The sequence below is a fragment of the Cetorhinus maximus genome, chromosome 5, assembly GCF_964194155.1.
Source record: "Cetorhinus maximus chromosome 5, sCetMax3.hap1.1, whole genome shotgun sequence".
NCBI classification, from domain to species: domain Eukaryota; kingdom Metazoa; phylum Chordata; class Chondrichthyes; order Lamniformes; family Cetorhinidae; genus Cetorhinus; species Cetorhinus maximus.
In genome coordinates this window covers 158357138-158379396 of record NC_135883.1, presented here as the reverse complement: position 1 = coordinate 158379396, position 22259 = coordinate 158357138, and positions in this window count along the sequence as shown.

Below are 22259 nucleotides of genomic sequence, written 5' to 3'. Positions count from 1 at the left end.
GTCCTGTCAATCACAATGGGGGTTGGGTAACCCTCGGTTAAGGAGGAAAGAAGGCATGTCAGAAGTGCCACTTTGGAAGGTGGCACCATGAGGACCCCTCCCAGAATTCTTTTCTCGGTACACCGATGACTGTATTGGTGCTGCTTCATGCTCTCGTCCAGACCTGGAAAAATTTATCAATTTTGCTTTCTATTTCCACCCCTCTATCACATTCACATGATGCATCTGACACTTCCCTTCCCTTCCTTGACCTCTGTCTCTGCTCCTGGTGATAGACTGTCCACCAATATTCAGTACAAGCCCACCCACTCCCACAGCTACTTCGACTACAGCTCCTCACACCCTGCTTCCTGTGAGGGCTCCATCCCATTCTCTCAGTTCCTTAGCCTCCGTCGCATCTGTTCTGTTGATGCCACCTTCCAAAGGGGCAGGGGTGGGGGCATTGGCGGGGGTGGGGTGGGGGGTGGCAGTTGTTTCAGTGGGGATTTTGAGGGTCAGTACCACAGGGGGTAGCTCAGATTTAGAAGTGGTATTAATCTGCCTAACTTTTCCTGGGTAATTATTCTGCTGAGAGAGTCGGAACCATCCAAAGTCATTGATTTAAGTCAGAGCATCGCATAGTTCCCAGTACAGGATAATTGCCCATCGGAAGTTTGAGCATTCCCAGACAAAACCCGTGAAGTCCTTGCATGGGAACTTCGCGGGTGTCCCCAGCACATCTTCAGGGGAACCTCCTGGGTAAAACTCCCCAGAGATCAGAAGTTCTGGGCCAATTTATATTACCCTAGCAAGGATGAAGTGTAATTCTCACAGCCAAACCTGCTTTAAGGACACTGCTGTATTGATGTGACTTTGCAGGTATCTGTGGTGTGGGGGTATCGCCTAAAGCAAGACTTGTCTTCTTACAGATGTAACATAGTGAACTTAAGTCTGATATAAATTTCCGAAATTGGGTTAGATTCAGTGAATACAGGAGTAACAGGAATGTGTCCCGACTCTACAGTCCTTCGCATCATCCATCTAACCTCTTTGTTTCCACACCAACCCCACTTTAGACCTGCTGCTGGAGACGGAAACCCTGATATTCTCACTACACAAGCCGGCAGTGGAGACCAATCAGCCGACAGCAGCTCATGTATAAAATGTTAATGAAACCCAAGGACCAATTTCAGTCCAGTCTCATGTTTCAGGGCTGAGGTGTGCGCTGTCGATTCACCACAGGTTCTTTACCCCAAAAACAGGCATTGTATAATTTCCCCTGGTACAAACATGACTGAATGCAGTAAACTCTGAACAATACTTACCTTGTGCTGAATGACTTCTGCGGGCTCAACGCAGTGATTTTTACGACAGAAGATGTCCACCTTATCATGTGCAGCAAGTTGCTGCCAGAAGAGGACAGACACAGTTAGGAAGAGTCTCAGCATCCTGGTGTCCGCTCAGATCACTGGTGAACGCCCTGAATGACTCTCAGCACCTTCAGGTGGATCTGCAGATTGAGCAGAGAGCTCAAGTCTTTTTATACTGTTTTATGAAGATGATTTTGAATTAAGATTAGCTGCAGGCAGGAACATCATGTATTGAAGAAATGCACTTGCTGATGCCATTAGAAACCATTAACTCTCTGAGTGCCGGTTCCCGGGAAGTCTGAACACTCGGGAAGCTATTTTACAATTGATTGCAATTCGCTCATAACATCATGGGTTACCCTGCACCTGCAGAATTAGTGAAGCTCCCAGAGGCTTGTTGAACACAAACACATTTAATGGTGTGGTGCCTGGCGTACAAAAAACAAATTAAATGGAAAGATGTTCTCCATCACACCTACTAATAATTAACGGAAAGTGGGGGAAAAAACTATCACCAGTGATAAGCCCGTGTTGTGCTTTACGTTTTAGTTTGCGGGTGTGATGTCCAGGTTCTCCCCCTTCGCTGGCACTGGCATTGGAGACCGCCCGCTCACACTGCTGTCCTGTTGGCCTTGAAGACCTTGGTGGGCATCCTCTGGCCTGTGGAGCCTGTGCTGGCCCCGCCTGGGAGGGAGCAGCCAGTGCCATGGCTGGCGTCTCCCCAGTGCCCACAGACTCATTGGATGCCATGGTCACTGGCAGAGGGGCGGAGGAGCTGCTGCCATCACCCGGAGCGCCCTGAGAGGATCCTGCAGAGATAACAAGCAGCTCGTGCACCAGCTTCAGGTCACTTCGGACCTCCCTGATCACCATTGCTGGACGGGCACCTAGCGGAGATACTGGGTGCCCAATCCATCTGCCACACTGACAGTGACCATTGAGGTCATTGCCGGGGTGAGGGCTTGCAGGCCCGAGCGCATCCCCAGGAAGCCCTGATTCAGCCCCTGGAGCAGCCTCTTCATGAGAGTCACCACTCTCTCCATGGAGGATGCAGTGCGCTTGGCCATGAGGGTCATTGCATTACTCATGTTCCGCATGGACTCCTCCACAATGGAGACCATGGCACGCAACCCCTCATGTATCTCTGCCAGATCCTCCCGCACACCCTGCTGGACTCACAGCATCTGCTGCCTCAGGGACGACTCCAGAGGCTCATCACCAGCTACCGACTGAGCATGTTCCAGTTCCCCAGCAGTACTCTGACTGCAGGCACCCTGGGCACACTCTGCCTCCGTCTGCAACTCAAGTGAATGTAAAGTGCCCTCACCGCTGTGCACCGAGATAGTACCCGCCGATCTAATGCCCACCGAGGTGCTGGTATCTGCGCTAGTGCCTGCCTGGCTGAGAGGGTGTGACACTGGTGCGTTTCTATCGCCTGTGTCCTCTGGGGTGAGCGGTGGGCCTTCAGGCCCCTGACTCTGAGGGGCTTCTGATGAACCTGAAAGGAAGAACAAGGACATGTCATTAATCAATGAGCTCCCGCCCCCGCCCGCCCCTTCTTGCTGATGTCGTTGTCGTGTATTATAATGGGCGGGCTATAATTGGCCCACCCGTGTAAAATGGCGGTGCAGAGCCAAACGCAGTCGGTGATCGTGTTCCCGACCCGCCCACGCCCGCTCCCGTCGTGCCCGCTCGACAACTGGAAAATCCTGGCCCTTATCTCTCAGAGGATAACTCCAGTTTCAGATGGTTTTCATTAAAATTATCTCAAGCCCCACGTTGGGCGCCAGCTGTTAATGGTTCTACTATTTATAACTCCTGGCAAGGTAAGCCAATCCCTTCAACTTATTGCCAGCTTAAAGTTTCAACTAAAAGAGATTCTAAGCATTAAGGGAAGATAGTTTTAGACTGGGTCCTCAAATACAAGCCCTCTCCTCCAGGAATCTCAAAGCCCACAAAATTATCTCAGGATGGGATATACATTGAGGCACATCTTAGTTCACCAATTTATTTGAAAGTTAACCAATATCAGCTCTTAAAAAACTTACTAAGACTTCTAGAATAATGTATTTATGTGGATTGGCGAGATAATAAATATTTCAGACTGCACGTTCTATATGCTTCAAAAACATATACATTTTATTGAAGCCCATTGTAGATTATAGTTTGTACATTAAGTTATAAATGATAATTAAAGCTAAGCATAAAATGTAAATAATGTAGTCCTAAATACACGGAATTTATAAATCTACCTTATCAGCAAATGTTGTTGGATAACTCAAGCATACAGTAACAATTAAGAAAGATATATACTCAGAAATTCACTATGGTCATATCGATTTTTGATATATCTCTGTCTCAACCCAGCGGAATTCTCAAAAGACTGCCCTCTGACCCTTTATGTTCCAAAGATGGCTGACTGACCGAAAGCTAATGGTGTGTACTTTTTATAGACAGTCTGCAGAGACGAAATAAGCTCCTATTGTCTCTTTTATTAATAAATCTTATCAATTTAAGAGTTAGTGGAGGCTAAATGTTTTCTTTCCAAACTGTGTAATGGGGTGTTTTGAAATGGCTGGATGGTTGGCTACCTTCCAAAAGTAATGTCACTTCAAGGTTTAGCTGTACTTTTAAAAAATGTTTGCTTATCTGAAGTGATTTCATGTTCAGACTGACTCTGAGCGTAGATGTCTTTTTTGGCTACATTCTAATTTCTCACCATCTGAAGCTCCCTCTGATGAGGAAAGGTTGGACAGACTGGGCTTGTTTCCACTGGAGTTTATTAGATTCAGGGCTAATATGATTGAAGTATACAAGATCCTGAATCGCCTTGACAAGGTGGGTGTGGAAAGGATGATTCCTGTTGTGGGTGAGTCCAGAACTAGGGGGCACTATTTTAAAATTAGGGGATGGCCTTTTAGGACAGAGATGAGGAGATTTTTTTTTCTCTCAGAGGGTTGTGCGACTTTGGAATTCTCTGCCTCACAAGGTGGTGGAGGCGGGGTCACTGAATATTTTTAAGGCAGCTGCAGATAGATTCTTGCATAAAAACAAAAAACTGCGGATGCTGGAAATCCAAAACAATAACAAAAATACCAGGAAAAACTCAGAAGTCTGGCAGCACCTGCGGAGAGTAACACAGTTAACGTTTTGAGTCCGAATGACTCTTCAACAGAACTAAGCAAAAATAGAAAAGAGGTGAAATATAAGCTGGTTTAAGGGGAAGGTGGGACAGGTAGAGCTGGATAGAGGGCCAGTGATAGGTATTATCTAAGGAATGTGCTAATTTCTATTCCAATCCCTTCCCTTCACCCCACCCCACCCCCACTAGGGCTATCTGTACCTTGCTTGTCCTGCTTTCTACCCTTAATTAGCACATTCCTTAGATAATATCACCACCTTCAACATCGCTTTGTCCTTTTGTCTATGACATCTTTTGGCTATCTCCACCTATTACAGGCCCTCTATCCAGCTCTACCTGTCCTAGCCACCCCCCACTTAAACCAGCTTATATTTCACCTCTTTTCTATTTTTGCTTAGTTCTGTCAGACCTGCTGAGTTTTTCCAGGTATTTTTATTTTTGTTGTAGATAGATTCTTGTTAGGCAAGGGAAACAAAGTGATTCGGGAGTAGATGGGAATGTGGAATTCAAAACACAAGAAATTCAGCCATGACCTTATTGAATGGAGGAGCAGGCTCGAGGGGCCGAATGGTCTACTCCTGTTCCTATTTCTTTTGTTCTTATATTCTTCTGTTACATTGGCAAGAATTCAAGTTATCAACCATCTTAAGTAGTTAAAGTCAATTCTGACTTTTTATGTTTCTAACCTGATGCTGCTAATCTGGTGCTGCTAATCCTGTGATTAACAGTTTCAAATCTTAGATTTGCCACCTGATCTGTAACTTAATTTACAGCCTCATGCCGTGTGCAATTGCACTGCTACCCACCGCCCACCTCCTCATGTCTGCTAGATTCGGGTTTGACTACAAGCTTTGTAACTAATCCAGGGAATAAAGAGTCAGAGAGAATTACAGGTACATTTTGTGTCTCAGGTTGTAAAATCTCCAATTATTAAAATGCAAGTATTTATTTTGTCCAGGTGCAGATGAAGTCACTTTATGTCTTGTGATGCTGTTTTTCTTCATCTCTCATTAGTTCTGCATAAAAAGATGCGAAGCACATTGTAAATTTACTGAGAAGGGAGGCCAAGAAATGATTTGTTGCTCTCTCAATGCAAAGTAATAAAATCAGCTGAGTACCTCACTCAAAAACAGGGTCATTGTGAGGATTGGGTGTGCAGGAGCTGATCCAGTATGAAGTCTCTAATCTGGGTGGATAGAAACAGTGTTTGTGAGGTTGGTCATTTCAGTTTCTGCTCAATGGTGACACCCAGGAGGTTGATGCTTGAGTCTCAGCAATGGTGATGCCACCGTTCATGGTCACTGCCTGGCACTGGGATGGCATGAATTTTCCTTACCCTTCATCAGACAAGCCAGGGTGTTGTCCAGGTCTGCTGTATGCAGCTCCGAACTGCAACGGCTGTCCAGGAGGTGTAAGACACTAGAAGCAGGGAGTTTACAAGGTTCGGGACCTGTTCTCTGGGTATCAACAACACAAAATCAGTCTTGGATGCAATTTCTACTTCAGGTGGAAAACCTTTATTCATTCACTAGTGACAGCTCGTACTCACTGTTACGGGTGCTTGGTCACTCCCCGTGCACAGGGTCACTCTTCAGGTGGTCGGCCCACTGTACGATATCTCCCCACGTCTCCCAGTGACCGACCAGGCCCCTATCCTCCGCCTGCAGTGCTGATGTCTTCTTGGGCTCTGACGTTTATACACTTTTTCTGACTCTGGCCCCTTCCCCTTTGAAACATAAGACAAAACCTCAAAACAGGTCATCCGATTGGCCTTCTGTACCTTTGTAATAAGATGGGAAAAATGAGAGAGAGAGAGAAAGCTAGCTTGTAACATAAAGATGGGTAGTTAGTGTTTCTATGGATATTTAAATTAAAAGAGTTAACAAAGTGAGTGTTGGTCCTTTAGAGAGTGCGTTGGGGGAATAGATAATTGAAAGTCGGCTGGTGGCGGATGAATTAAACAGATATTTTGCTTCAATCTGCACTATAGAGGACACAAGTAACATCCTGGGCTTAGCTGTAAATCAGGAAATGGAAGGGAGGAAGCACTCGGGAAAATTACAATCCCCAGAAAAGTGGTATTGAGCAAATTGTTGGGGCTGCGGGCTGTCAAATCCCCAGGTACAGATGGAATTCACTGTGAGGTCTTGACAGAAGTGGTTAGGGAGATAGCTGATGCATTGGCTTTAATTTTCCAAAATTCCCTAGATTTGGGGAAAGTTACATTCGATTGGAAAATAACAAATATAACTCCTTTATTCCAAAAGGGAGGGAGACAGAAAACAGGAACCTAAAGGCCAGTTAGCCTAGCCTCTGTAATAGGGAAAATGTTAGAAGCTATTATTAAAGATGCTATAGCAGGGCAATTAGAAAAATTCAAGGCAAACAGACAAAGTCAACATGGTTTTGTAAAAGGGAAATCATGTTTAACCAATTTATTAGAGTTCATTGAAGGAGTCACATGAGCTGTGGAAAAGGGGAACCGGTGGATGTTCTGTACTTAGATTTCCAGAAGGCATTTGATGAAGTGTCACATCAAAGGATAATGCAGAAAATAAAAGCTCATGGTGTAGGAGGTAACATATTGGCATGGATAGAAGATTGGCTAGCTAACAGGAAGCAGGGAGTTGGCATAAATGGGTCTTTTTCTGGTTGGCAGGATGTCACGAGTGGTCTTTTGTCTGCACTGGAGTGCTGTGTTTGGTTGCAGTAGAGAGCTTCAGTTGGAGATTGGAGACTAAGAGAGTATAAGCGTTAAATTAAGGGTAAAATTCAATGTAAAGTCTAGTCTTTCTTTAATTTAACAATTAACTAAAAGTTGCTGTTCGGGTTAGAGGAGGGTGAGTTTTAGACCGGAGAGGAGAGGCCAGAGAGCATAAGACCATAAGACCATAAGACATAGGTGCAGAAATTAGGCCATTCGGCCCATCGAGTCTGCTCCGCCATTCAATCATGGCTGATAAGTTTCTCAACCCCAAAAAACAAGGGTGTAAAACAAATGGTGCAACATAAAGATGACTAACAAGGTTAGAAAGACATGTCTAAAGGCATTGTCTCTTAATGCACGGAGTGCTCACAATAAGGTAGATGAATTAACAACGCAAATAGATATAAACAGTTCTGATATAGTTGCAATTACACAGACATGGCTGCAGGGTGACCAATGAAAGGAACTGACCATCCAGGACTATTCAATATTTCGGAAGGACAGACAAATAGGGAAAGGAGCTGGGGGAGCATTGTTAGTAAAGGATGAAATCAATGCAATAGTGAGGAAGGATATTGGCTCAGAAAATCATGATGTGGAATCTGTTTGGGTGGAGATAAGAAATACCAAGGGGCAGAAAACATTGGTGAGGGTTGTCTATAGGCCCCCAAACAGTAACGCAGAAAGGCATTAAACAGGAAATAAGGGTACAACTGTAATCAGGGGTGACTTTAATCTACATATAGATTGGACTAATAAAACCAGTAATGTGGTTGTGAAAGAGGATTTCCTGGAGTGTATACATGATAGTTTCTTAGATCAAACATTGAGGAACCATCTAGGCAGCAGGCTATCCTAGAATGGGTATTGTGCACTGAGAAAGGGTTAATTAACAATCTTATCCCTTGAGAAAGAGCGACCATAAAATGATAGAATTGCCCATTAAGATGGAGAGTGAAGAAGTTGAATCCCAAACTATGACTCCTGAATCTAAATAAATGGAACGACGAGGGTATGAGGTGCGAGTTGGCAATAATGGATCGGGGAACCTTACTAAAAGTCTTGACGGTGGATAGGCAATAGTTAATATTTACGGAACCTATGCATGAATTACAACAGTCATTCATTTCTCTCTGGTGCAAAAATAAAACAGGAAAGGTGGCTCAAACATGGATTAGAAAAGAAATGAGGGATAGTATCAGATCCAAGGAGGTGACATATAAAATTGCCAGAAAAAGCAGCAAGCCTGAGGATTGGGAGCAGTTTAGAATTCAGCAAAAGTGGACAATAAGATTGATCAAGAAGGGGAAAATGGACTATGAGAGTAAACTTGTCGGGCACATAAAAACTGACTGTAAAAGCTTCTATAACATGTGAAGAGAAAAAGTTTTGCAAAGGCAAATGTAGGTCCCTTAGAGTCAGAAACGGGGGAAATTCTAATGGGGAACAAAGAAATAGCAGAAGAATTCGACATACATTTTGGTTCTGTCTTCACTAAAGAGGACACAAATAATTTCCCAGAAATGTTAGGGAACCAAGGGTCTAATAAGAGGGAGGAATTGAAGAAGATCAGTATAAGTTAAAAAAATGGTGCTATAGAAATTAATGGGTTTAAAGGCTGAAAAATGCCCAGTGCCTGATAATCTACATCCCAGAGTACTAAAGGAAGTGGCCCTGGAAATATTGGAAGCATTGGTGGTGACCTTTCAATATTCTATAGACTCTGGAGCAGTTCCTACAATTGGAGGGTGGCAAATGTAACTATTCAAAAAAGGAGGGAGAGAAAAAACAGAGATTTACAGACCAGTTAGCGTAACATCATTAGTGGGGAAAATGCTAAAGTCTATTATAAAAGACATGGTAACAGAACACTTGAAAAGCATTAACAGGAATAGACAAAGTCAGCATTGGTTTATGAAAGGGAAATCATGCTTAATTAATCGACTGGAGTTTTTTGAGGATGTTACTAGTAGAATAGATAAGGGAGAACCAGTGGATGTGATGCATTTGGATCTCAAGGAGGCTTTTGATAAGGTCCCACATATGAGGCTAATGGGCAAAATTAATGCACATGGGATTGTTGGTAATATACCGTCATGGATTGAGAATTAGTTGACGGACCGGAAACAGAGAGTGGGAATAAATTGATCTTTTTCCGGATGGCGGGCGGTGACTTGTGGTGTACCACAGGGATCAGTGCTTGGGCCCCAGATATTCAGGAGAAATATAAATGACTTGGATGAGGGAACCAAATGCAATATTTCCAAGTTTGCTGATGACACAAAACTGGACGGAGTTGTGAGTTGTGAGGAGAATGCAAGGAGGCTTCAGGGCGATTTAGACAAGTTGTGTGTGTGGGCAAACATATGGCAGATGCAGCAATATATGAATAAATGTGAAGTTATACACTTTGGTGTGAAAAATAGAAAGGCAGAGTATTATTTAAATGGTGATATATTGGGAAATGTATATGTACTAAGGGATCTAGGTGTCTTTGTACACCAGTCAATGAAAGTACACAGGCAGGTGCAGCAAGCAATTGGGAGGGATGAGGATTTGCAAGAGGATTTGAGTTCAGAAGTAGGGATGACTTACTGCAGTTATACAAGGCCTTGGTGAGACCACAACTGGAGTGTTGTGTACAGTTTTGGTCTCCCTACCTAAGAAAGGATATACTTGCCATAGAGGGAGTGCAGCAGAGGTTCACTAGACTGAAAGCGGGTATGGCAGGACAGTCGCATCAGAAGAGATTGGTTCGACTGGGCCTGTATTCTCTAGAGTTTAGTAGAATGATAGGGGATCTGATTGAAACGTATAAAATTCTAACAGGGCTAGACAGACTGAATGCAGAGAGGATGTTTCTCCTATTTGGGGAGTCCAGGGACCACACTCTCAGGATATGGGGCAGGCCATTTAGGGCTGAAAGAAGGAAAAATGCCTTCCCTCGGAGGAAGCTCAATCTGTGGAATTCTCTACCACAGAAGGGCGTGGAGGCCAGGCCGCTGAGTATATTCAAGAAATAAATTGATAATTTTTTGGATATTAGTGGTATCAAGGGGTATGGTGAGAAAGTGTTGAGATAGAGGATCAGCAGTGATTATAGTGAATGGTGGAGCAGGCTCGAAGGGCCGAATGATCTACTCCTGCTCCTAGTTTCTATGTTTCTTGTGCCACAGGAATCAGTGCTGGTGCCTCAACTTATCACAATTTATATAAATGACTTTGATGAAGGGACCTCAGGAATAGTAGCTAAATGTGCTGACAACACAAAGATAGATAGGAAAGTAAATTGTGAAGAGAATGTAAGGAGGCTACTAAGTGACATAGGTAGGTTAAGTGAGTGGGCAAAGAACTGGCAAATGGAGTATAATGTAGGCAACTGTGAACTGGTTCATTTTGTCAGGGAGAATAAGAAAGAAGCTTATTATCTAAATGGTGAGAGATTGCAGATCTCTGAGATTCAGAGGGATCTGGGGATCCTAATGCATGAATCATCTGGAGTATTGTGAACAGCACCGCTCTCTATATTTAAAGAAAGATGTAAATGCGTTAGAAGTAGTTCAGAGAAGGTTAACTAGACTAATGACAGGAATGGGCAGGTTGTCTTATGAGGACAGGCTGGACAGGTTAGGCTTGTATCCACTGGGATTTAAAAGAGTAAGAATTGACTTTATTGATACCTTCAAGATCCTGAGGAGCCTTGACAGGGTGGATGTGGAGAGGATGTTCCACCTTGTGGGAGAATCGAGAACGAGAGGTCACTGTTTAAAAATAAGGACAGCTTATTTAATACAGAGAGGAGGGGGGATTTTTTCTCTCAGGTAGTTGTGAGTCTTTGGAACTCTCTTCCTCCAAAGGCAGTGGAAGCAAAGTCTTTGAATATTTTTAAGGCAGAGCAAGATAGATCCTTGATTTAAAAAAGGGGTGAAAGGTTATCAGGGGTAGACAGGAATGTGGGGTACAGTTTACATTCATATCAGCCATGATCTTATTGATTGACAGAGCAGGCTCGAGGAGCTGAGTGGCCTATTCCTGCTCCTAATTCGTATGTTCATTTGTATCAGCCAAAATTGAAAGAAACACAGAGAACAGCTAAACCCTGAAGCTAAATTACTTTTGGAAGGGAGCCAACCAGCCAGTCACTTCAAAACACCCCATTACACAGGTTGGAAAGAAAACATTTAGCCTTCACTAATTCTTCAATGATAAGATTTATGAATAAAATAGACAATAGGAGCTTGTTTTGTCTCTGCAGGCACTGGGCGGAATCGTCCCAGATTTGCTTTAAGTGCGGTAGCGGGCGGGTAAAACGACATTTTACCCATTGGCCGGAAAACAGCTTATTGTCCCAAACCCACCATGTTAATTATGCATTCCCAGGAAACACACCGTTTCCATGCCAGGCGGCCTCTAATTTGCCCTCCACACCATCATCTCACCGCTTCACACCGGGTACCATATTTAAAGTGTAGCTGCAGCAAAAACTTTCAGTGCTTCCAGCCCACGGCTGCTGCACAGAAGACATAGTCCTGAATGGAAAAAAGACTGCAGCCCTCCCAGTTCAATGACATGTCTGTCGAGCACCTTTTGGACATAGTGGAGACTCGCCGTGATGTTCTCTAACCCCGGCTCTGGCCGCAGGATGGGCAGCAACATCACCAATCCGGCTTGGCAGGCTGTGGCAGTGTGGTCAGTTCCAATACCCTGCACAAGAGGACTGCCACCCTGTGCCACAAGAGGATGAATGACCTCCCCCATTCCACCAGGGTAAGTTTACCCTTTCTCCTCAAGGAGTCAGGCAGGGGCCCTTGGGCACCCATAGTGGGGAGGATCAGCAGGTGTACACCCTGAGGCCATCCATCCAGGTGATGCCGGGAGTGTCCGGCACATCTTAATCCCCTCTTCAAATGGCCTCAGCAGCTCCAGCGGCAAAGGCCGAGGAGGGTTCCACTGCCACATAGCAGGACCCCGAAAGCAGGCCGGGGCCCTCCAGGTCTCAGCCTCCAAAAGACACCAATCCTCTATCTCCTTGTTCTGATGAGCACTGTTCATGACACTCAGATATGAAACGTTTCTGCACAAGATAAATGCAGGAGTCTCAGTCCATGGCCTCTTCCCTGTGCTCTGTGCAACCTTCAGACCAAAGTAATGGTGTGTTCTCACTCTCCCTGGACACATTCCTGATGCCTGCACCTCGGCTGTGCTTGTTAGTGCTGCCGGAATGTCGTGGGCAGGCATCCCAGAGATCCGTCATTCTCTCTGTGTGTTCTCAGCACCTTTAAGGTGGGGCTGGCCCCAATCTCCTCAGCATCTGTGAACAGTGACGCTGTGCTCCTGAAGGGCTCAGTTGCTGAAGGCGGACAAAGGATCTGATGCTCCTTAAGTTTCAGGGCTTGGTCTCTTTGATTTGACCCTGATCACAGAGCGGAAGCGAGCTGCCCTTAGCCGGACAGGAGTCAGACATTCTCAGAGGCTATGTAAAGATATTAGGCGAGTCCTCACTGCATGTCGTCATCATCCTCCTGCAATCAAGTGACTATTAGGGCCTCCACTGCATCTCCATGACAGGAGCATTATCACAGAGGGTATGTGCCCTGCCATAAGCCAGACTGGATTCAAATATTCATAGATGTAATGTGAGGATCTTATGGTGTCTCTCCACTGCATGTTGTCATCATCCTCCACAAGTCTAGAGGCTGTGACAGCCTCCTGAGAATGTCTGCCTCATCTGGCCTGTGTGAGGGCCTCATCCTAGTCATGGTTGTCTTCAAGGCCCTCCTCAGCCTCATCACAGTCGATGTCCTCAGAGGTGATGGAGGAGGAGGAGACCTCCAGCTCCTCTATCTCCTCCTCAGCCAGCTCCTCTCCTGTTTGCAGCACCAGGTTGTAAAGAGTGCAGCAGGCGACGATGATGGGAGACGCCCTCTGGGGACTGTGTTGTAGGGCTCCTCCAGACCGGTCCAGGCACCGGACCTCCTTTTCAGCATCCCAATGGTTTCCTCCACCAGGTTGCAGCATGAGCCTCATTATAGCGTTGCTCTGCTACAGTCTGAGGCCGCCACACGAGTGTCATCAGCCACGTCCTCTGTGGGTAGCCCTAGTCCCCGAGGAGCCATCCCTGCAGCCTCTGTGGACCCTGGAAGACATCAGGGATCTGTGACTGATTGAGAATCTAGGAGTTGTGAACACTCCCTGGAAAGGGTGCACGGACCTGCAGGACGTGTTTGTGGTGGTTGCACATCAGCTGCACATTCAGCGAATTGAATCCCTTATGGTTCACATAGTGGACCGTGTGTAGCGACAGAGATCTGAGCGCCACATGAGTGCAGTCGATGGCACCCTGCACCTGTGGGAAACCTGAGACCTGGACAAATCTAATCACTCTTGCATCCTGGCTCTCGTATAGTCCCTAGGTCTAGCTAGGTGCCGACCAGTGATGGCTCACTGAGGCCCTTCAGCGACGTGAGCGGGAGTCACAGTCGCCCCTTCTTCCTGAGGGTGCTACTCCTCCCTCTGCACAGCCAGTGCCTCAGTCACTCTCTTCTCCATTGTCTTCACTCTCTGTAAGCCATGGGACATACAGCTAGTTCACCAGGCTCCATGATCCTGATGTGCTCCTCCTGCAAGATGGAAGAGAGAAAGACGTGGGTCAGTATGGGTGTACTAAGAACCTCTGTTGCTTAAGTTTGAAGTCCCCTTAACACATCCCGGAGGAAGCTGGCCACCACTTGGATGGCCAGAGATTATTGCGCTGCATGGCTGCCCGAAACCCCACCTTCCTCCACCCCACTCCACCCGGCCGATTGGCGGCAGCTTTGCCCATTGGACTGCATGCTGTGCTCTCAGCTCAGGGGCAGACATTCTCCTAAACCGCGCTGCAAAACTGCCCTGTTAGCTTGTACCATGGGGGAGACTGGTCCATTCCGGGATGATGACAATGCAAAGGGCTGTGAGCACCTCCACCAGTGACTGCTCCATGGCCAGCTTTAGCAAGGAGATTGTACAATGTGCCCAGTCATCCAACTGTTCTGCACTCCACTAAAACGCTCATTAGTTTACAGTCTGTGCCAAAGGGGTAATAAACTCTGGAGCACTTGGTGGCACTTTAATGCCTCTGTGTTGCTTGAGTGGGCAGATAAGCTCGAGGCCCAACTCCAATCATATCAATGTGGCTGCTCCTGAACTGCCTCAGCTGCAGAGTAAGGGTCACTTTATACAAGGTGTCCCTAATGCGTGGTCGCTTCTCTCACCCACTCCCCCACCCACCACCCAACACGGGCTTGTGCACTATCTTCAACTGCAGGGCAGCCTTTGCCCCAAACCACCTGAGAAACACGCCTGAACCTTGAAGTCTAACAGGCGTCCTTGGTGAGTGCTCTGCAATGTTACTGTGCACTCGCCTCCAAGTTTGCCTCAAAGTGCAGCCTGTCAAGTGCACGCCTTTTATATGCTGTTGTGAAACACATCAGCGTGGGTGGACGATCCGGCCGGGGGAGGAATGAGTCTGACAGGTGAACCTTACAATGATATGCAGGTGTACGACATTGAGGTTCCCCACATCCAAGCTGAGAGGACGATCGCAAACTGGTTTCACAACTCCGTGGCACGGCTCACTGTCCCATCCTTGATTCTCCCATCCAGGAGCATCTGGGTGGGCGTGTGATGGGTGAGGAGTGTGATGGGAGAGGTGCCTGTGAAGATCAGCAATCTTTTCACAGCCCAATGTGTGTCCAAGAGGTGCCTTTCACAACTGGAATAGCTCTTCTCCACAGCTGTGAGTCTCCTGGAGTTGTAGACCACCGGTCTCAGCTTGCCGTGCCGCTCTTGGAGCAGCACAGCACTCAGAATAGGAGCAGGTCATCCACGTATTGTACCAGCCGCCTGGGCTGGCTGAAGCCCTTTAAACTGTTTGCCATGCATTGGTGGAAAATGCTTGGGCTATTGTTGAAGCCCAGAGGCAGACAGTTCCAGGTGTACTGTTGCCCTTTAAAGGTAAAGGCAAATTGTACTGATCCTCTCTTCTTAAAGGGATGGAACAAAACCCATTGGAGATATCCAGCACCGTGAAAGTGGTCGCGGATGCTGGGATACTTCCTATCAGGTCGATAACTGCTGCTAACGTGGGTGCACAGGCTGGGATGTTACTGTTGAGCACCCGATAGTCCACTGTGGCCCTCCAGGAGTTTTCCAGTTTTCTAACAGGCCACAGTGGAGAGTTCACATGGGTGTCTATTGTTCTCAGGACCCCCTGTTGCGTTAAGGAGGACATGGCTGCTTCCATGTCTGGCTCCGCTTCCCTGGGGAAGTTATATTGCTTTTGTGGTCGTGCCATAGGGCCCCCATCTACACTGACCTCGAACCCGTTGACCCTCCCACAGTCGTGTTTGTGTGTGGTAAATGTGGCTAGGTGGGCTCGAACTAATGCCTGGAACTCCCTTGGGGTATTACTGACCAACAGTTCGAGGTTATAACCCTCTTTAGGCTTCATGGTGCACAGGGTCCCCTTCCCCTGTTACCCTGGGATGACTAATACTTCGCCTTCCTTTCCTGTTTTTGCTACCCCATAGGCAGTGATTCCTCAAATCCACTAGGATCCCGTGGCCTACAATAAAGTCGGCTCCCAGGAACCCTTTTCCACCCTCCTCTTCCCACTTCATTAGGATACAGGTCCACTTAGAGCGGAGTGTTCCTAAACGAATGGTCAGTGGGATGGAAAATGAGCCAGCCTGTTCTTTACCTGTGAATCCCGACAGACTGTCTGGGACCCCGTTAGATAGAGGTGAGGTGGTGGAGTTAGCTGAATGGATCACGGTACATGATGCTCCCGTGTCCAACAGACAGGTCCCCTTTACCTCTTCTACTTCCATCTCAACGAGGGGTCTCTTCCATAAGTCGTAGGTAAGGGAACACAGGTAAACAGGCTGCGCTGGCTCTGGTCAGGGTTGTGGGTTAGATGGGGCTGATGGGGTCAGCGCGCCGGTGGTGGCTGCTACCCTCACTGGGCCAGTCAATAGGGTTCCCATGGCGTCCAAAAATGACTCGACCATGGCGGGAGGGGTTCCTGTCTCTGCCTTTTGGGCTGGGGTTGAGGAATTCTCTCCCTTGTTACCTTTCCAAGGATTCTTACACTCCTTCCTCCAGTGTCCATTCTTCCCACACCCATAACAGTTGAGCTTTGTGCTGGAAGGGTTATTCCCTTCCTGATGCCACTCCTTCCTACCCTGGCCGGGTTTCATTTCATGCACTATCCCTTTAGGTGGGAGTGCATCGGTTCCTTTGCCATTACGGTAAGCTATGGTCAATTGTCTGATCACTGTGAGTTCGGTAGTCAGGGGATTCTTTGGGTCAAACCACATTCCTGCCGTGGACCTGACCTGTGACAAGCTGCTTGCCACCAGGTAACGGAGCCAGTGGGCCCACTGATCCTGGTCCAGGTTAGCCCGGTTAGGCGTCCCACTGCATACGCTCCTATACACCGGCCACAACCTGTCTGCAAAAGCCTGCGGGGGTTCTCCTACGAGCTGCACTGTTTGTTCCACCCGGGAGAAATGACTTCCCTCATTCATCCCCATGGCCTCAAGAACTTCCTCTTTGAGCTCCCCATAATCACACTGTCCCGTCTTACATTGGTCAGAGAGGGACTGGAAGAGCTTACTCTCCAGGGAGAATAGCAGCATTTTGGCCTGCTCAGCATCATTGCACTCGTTGATGCTGCTTGTTCCATTTCCCTGAAGTGGACCGAGGGATCCCCATTTGCTGTAAGTTTGGTTAAATGGCTTACCATGGCCCTAAGCTGTTGGGTGCCATGGGGAACTATGAACTGGTTTTGGAGGGGTCCCTCATCCCCGTTATCAGCGGGCAGGCTGAACCTTTGCTGCCGGGCCGGGCACATTGGCCCTGGTCTCAGCCTCTCTTGCTGGGGGTTTTCCTCCTCAGCTTCTGCCCCTAATTCCACCCCCCACTCCAGCCAGATTTCGCTAAATCTTGGCGCTACGGGTGGTGGTCGTGGGCCCTCCTGCTCCTCAACCGGGTAGTCCCTTGGCACTACCTGTGGTGTCTGAACCGTCCTCCCCAGGTTCCCTGTGAAGTCGACCTGGGCTGCACCGGGGCTTATGAGGCACTCCATGCCTTTTGCCGTCCTTAGAGCAAGGTTCAGGCTCTTTATCTGCTTCTGACAGGGGCCATGGTCTGCATCCTCAAACCCCTGTGCGCTCACTATCTTATAGGCTGCCTGTAAGCCTTTTACTTTCTCCTCCTGCTCTCTTACTTGTCTTGCTAGGTGGGCATTCTTTTCCTGCAACCCCAGCTCATTGTTCTTGGCCTCGGTGACCTGACACTGTAAATATTCCTGCTGGATCTTATGCTCCCCCACTAACTGCACCCTTTCCTGGTTCAGAGCCTGCAATGCTAACAGTAACTTCTCCCCTGCTAGGGCCTTTGTTTGGACTTCCAGGGCTGACTCCCAAATCTCAGCTGCCTGTGCTTCAACGAGCCTGTCCAAAAGCTGGATCTGTCTCTTGAAGCACATCAGCCAGACGGCCTTTTCTATTGATTTTTTATGATCCTTCCCTTCTGTCCATTTAGCTGCAGCATCTACCGGGCGCCCAGCTTTTAACAGATTAGTGACCCATTTCTTTTCCATATTCACCTTACTGAACACATAATTTGACATCCTCTCTTCCATTACAGTTCTCACTTCCAAATCAGTGTCCACTGCATCGCATCCCTTTTGCCAAGGTCCTGCCATGGTCTCCATTATGTAGGGGGTGGTGTGTGTGAGTCAGCCTCACCTCTGACTTCTGAGTAGTTCGAATCACTCCCACTCCCTGGGTTCTAGACCTTGGACTTATTTGGGGGTTGTGACAAATTGCAGCAGACAACTGGTTTTGGGACAAAAAAAAAACTGGGTTTATTGAAGTCACAAATGAACTTAAATCATTAGGATTACACTGAGATTATACAGACCTACACAGTACACTTAGATAAGAATGGGGAACACACGGCATAACGAGGGAAAATCACGCTACTAATCCCCTTACCATTGTCCCACCCCCAAAACCTAACTAAATTGATCTTGGAGAGGTCAGGGATCATGCTCACCAACCAGGGTCCCTTGAGAGTTCAAAATCCAGCCAGGTAAGCCGGTTGCAGCTTTGGGGTACACTCTTTGTGTCCTCTGGGGCCTGCCGTCCCCACATGGTCCTGGTCTGTGGAATCTGCGAAGGTTCTTCAGATGGGTGGAGGCGCGGTTGTGGGTGGTCTGTCTTCGTGGAGGGCTATGGTTGCGGCCTTGTTGTCTTCAGTTGAGCCTGCCACTCCATGCCTCTCGCCATGATGTTGCCTGCGGGCCTGCAAACCTCCAGATCTCCTCCCTCCACTTGGCTCAGCTACCACTCCCTGCTTAAACTCTGCTTCAACTGCTCCAAAACTGCTCACCCTCCTCCCCTTTGTAACTGGTGCCCCAGTTATGCAGTTTTTCAAATTGCTTATCTGAAACCAAATCAAGGTTCGTTCTTTGTCTGATTTTTGTGGGCTTCTTCAAGTGATTTTTGTCTCGTTGCTTTTAATGGGCTCGCATGTTGTTTATCATTGTCTTCTTGCCCCCGTTATTAGTCTTGAACTGCAAACTATTGTATATATGGATTATTGATAGGTTCGCATAATTGCATTGATTGCTGCATTAGTAGTTAGTCGTGATTATTTATGCAAGATTTTGTTGGGTTTTAGTTTCGTGGAAGATGAAGACTTTCTCTAGGTTGATTGTTTTAAAGGGAAGAATGCGTATTCTGTCTCTCTCATTGTCTGGTTCCAGGCAACAATCCACATTGCACTCAACAAGCCCGGGCATGTCCAGTCCCAGGCCTTCATGGGCCTAGCCTCCTCTCTGCAGGGTTCTACACTTAACTCAGCAGTTGGGTCCTCTGCCATAAAAGTACAAAAGTCATATCCTTGTTGATGATATGAAAAATGTGGGAATTTTGAGAACCCATCAAGATCCTGAGGAGCCTTGATTGGGTGGATGTGGAGAGGATGTTTCCTCTTGTGGGAGAATCTAGATCTAAGGGTCACTGATTAAAAAGAAAGGATCACCCATTTAAAACAGAGATGAGACAATTTTTTTTTCACTCAGTGGGTCGTGAGTTTTTGGAACTCTCTTCCTGGAAAAGTGGTGGAATCATAGTCTTTGAATATTTTTAAGGCCGAGGTGGATAGTGATGTGGTATCTTTGATGAACGGACCACAGGAGGCTCAGGTATAGGTTACGATCGTTTATTCGAGCAATTGCAAGGAGAGCACCTTCTCAATACAGCTTGAGACAGCACTCTGCTAAGCTACAAGTGTTCACTATATTTTTACATTATTGGTCACATATAAGAACATACTCCAGATTCCCATCTTATCAACATATAGGTTTACATTATACAGACAAGTCCCTGGAGCAAAGGGTACAAAGGGACATGCATCATCTGACCCTACTTTCACCCAGGCAGAGACCTGCCTTCCTATCTAAGCTGGGACCATCTGTCCTTCCCCTATCTGTTGAAGAGCACACTTAACCTATGTAACTGCCATTCTCTGACTCCAGTCTAACTCCCAGGACCTTGCTGGTGATTGCAAACCCTGAGGGTGCACAAAGTTTGAGAGCGTATAAGGATCATCTGGTTTAACTGTTTAATTGTTGATTTACTGATTTGTGCTGGCCTGCCAATAGATTCTAATTTAAGTAATTCATTCCCTTATAATGAATTCTCCCTTACCATAAATTCTCTTTTACTTTCTTCCCCCTTATTCTTAATAAGCAAGGGGGTGATAGGTTATCGGCGGGATGTGAGATACTGCTTTCAGGTTACCATCAGATCAGCCATGATCTTATTAAATGGCAGAGCAGGCTCAAGGGGCTGAATGGCCTACTCCTGTTCCTTGTTCGTATGTTCGTGTATATATATTGGGACTACACAGCAGGATATTTAGATTTGTTGGATTCACTCCAGCATCTCTCAAGGTGAAGGTATGCTGCTATAGTGTAGTGATGATAGTTCACCCCTTAACTTGGATCGAGGCATCTTGCTAGACTTGGCAGTTTTCTGCTTGGGGATTTAAGGTAAATATTACTATAAATGTTAATGAGTGTGAAGAGAGTGCTGGTTGGATTGCAAGTGGACTCCGATTGGTTGAGGCATTGCCACGGAGAATGCACCAGTGATGGTGACTGACAGTTAACTGTCATAAATTGTTTGAAATTTAAACCAGGCAGCTTGACCCTTATTCATTAAGGCATTGCCTTGCAGAATGAATTAGCGAATAGCGTCACATCTTTTTAGCTGAAACAGGTGCAATGTATCTTTTTTCTCCAGTGGGTGTGAGCTTCACTGGCTGGACCAGTGTTTCTTGCCTAACCCAAGTCGCCCTTGAGAAGATGGTGGTAAACTCCCATCTTAAACTGCTGCAGACCATGTGGTGTAGATACAACCAGAGTGCTGTTGGGAAGGGAGTTCCAGGATTTTGACTCAGCAAAAGTGATGGAACGGTGATATATTTCCAAGTCAGGATGGAGAGTGACCCGGAGGGGAACTCTCAGGTGGTGGTATTCCCATCTATCTATTGCCCTTGTCCTCCTAGATGGTAGTGATCGTGGGTTTGGTAGATGCTGCCTAAGGAGCCTTGGTGAATTCCTGCAGTGTATCTTGTACATGGTACACACAGCTGCCATTGTGCATCGATGGTGGAGGGAGTGAATATTTGTGGATGTGGTGCCATTCAAGCAGGCTGTTTTGTCTTGGACAATGTCAAACTCCTTGAGTGTTGTGCGAGCTGCACTCATCCAGTCAAGTGGGGTGTATTCCATCACCCTCCTGACTTATGGCTTGTAGATGCTGGACAGGGCTTGGGGAGTCAGGAGGTGAGTAACTTATCACATGATTCCTAGCCTCTGACCTGCCCTTGTCAGCACAGTATTTATATCGCTAGTCCAGTTCAGTTTCTGGTCAATGGTAATCCCAAAGATGTTGATAGTGGGGGATTCAGTGATGGTAATGTCTTTAACTGTCAAGGGGCGATGATTAGATTCTCTATTGTTGAAGATGGTCATTGCCTGGCACTTGTGTGGGGCAAATGTTACTTGTATTAAATTGGATAGAGTTGGGGATGGTTCTGGAGAGGGGATACGTAGGCTTACAAAGCAAAAGGATATGGCAGCAGATTAGGGCAGCTATTGATGTAATGATACCCAGCGTGTGAAAGGAAGGGACAGAGTGTGCAAATATTAAAAAAAAGCAGCAAATAGGTCCAAGGGGGAAAAAAATGGTAAAAAAGCAAAATTAATGTCACTTCACTTAAATGCACATAGTATTTGGGGCAAAATAAATGAATTAACGGCATCAATCGAGCTTAATAATGACACAGTACAAAGCGAGATTTAAACAGGCCTCCAATCAACAGCCAAAATCCAATGAACTCTTTAGTGTAGAAGAGCCAGAAGCAGCCAATCCTGACATTTATTCATTATTCAACATTAGGGTTGGGAAGACAGAGCCAATATTTGTTACAGCGTAAGTGAATGGTAAATCTTTAAAAGTGAACGGAGACACGGGTGCTTCTACCACTGGAATAGATTTAAATAAAGGCAATGAACGATTAAATTTGAAACAAACATCTGCCAAGTTGAAAACGTACACAGATGAAGAAATCCAAGTAAAAGCTTTCACCAGAGTAACTGTTCATTCTAGACAGCAATCGGTACAGCTCCCAGTGATGGTGGGAGAAGGTGGAGGGCCAAGCCTTCTAGGGCGTGATTGGTTGAAGGAGATTAAATTAAACTGGTCTGAAATCTTCCAAGTGTGAGCAGGTGGGTTACCAGAGCTGGAAAAAAAATCACACTGTCCTCAAGGATGAACTGGGAAAAATCAAAGGCCTACAGGCCACGATTTATGTGGACCCAGAAGCAACCCCTCACTTCTTGAAAGCAGGACTGGTGCCATGCACCCTGGGACAGAAGGTCGATGCTGAGTTGAACCGGCTAGAGAGACTGTGTGTCATAAAGGCAGATCAGTTCTCAGAGTGG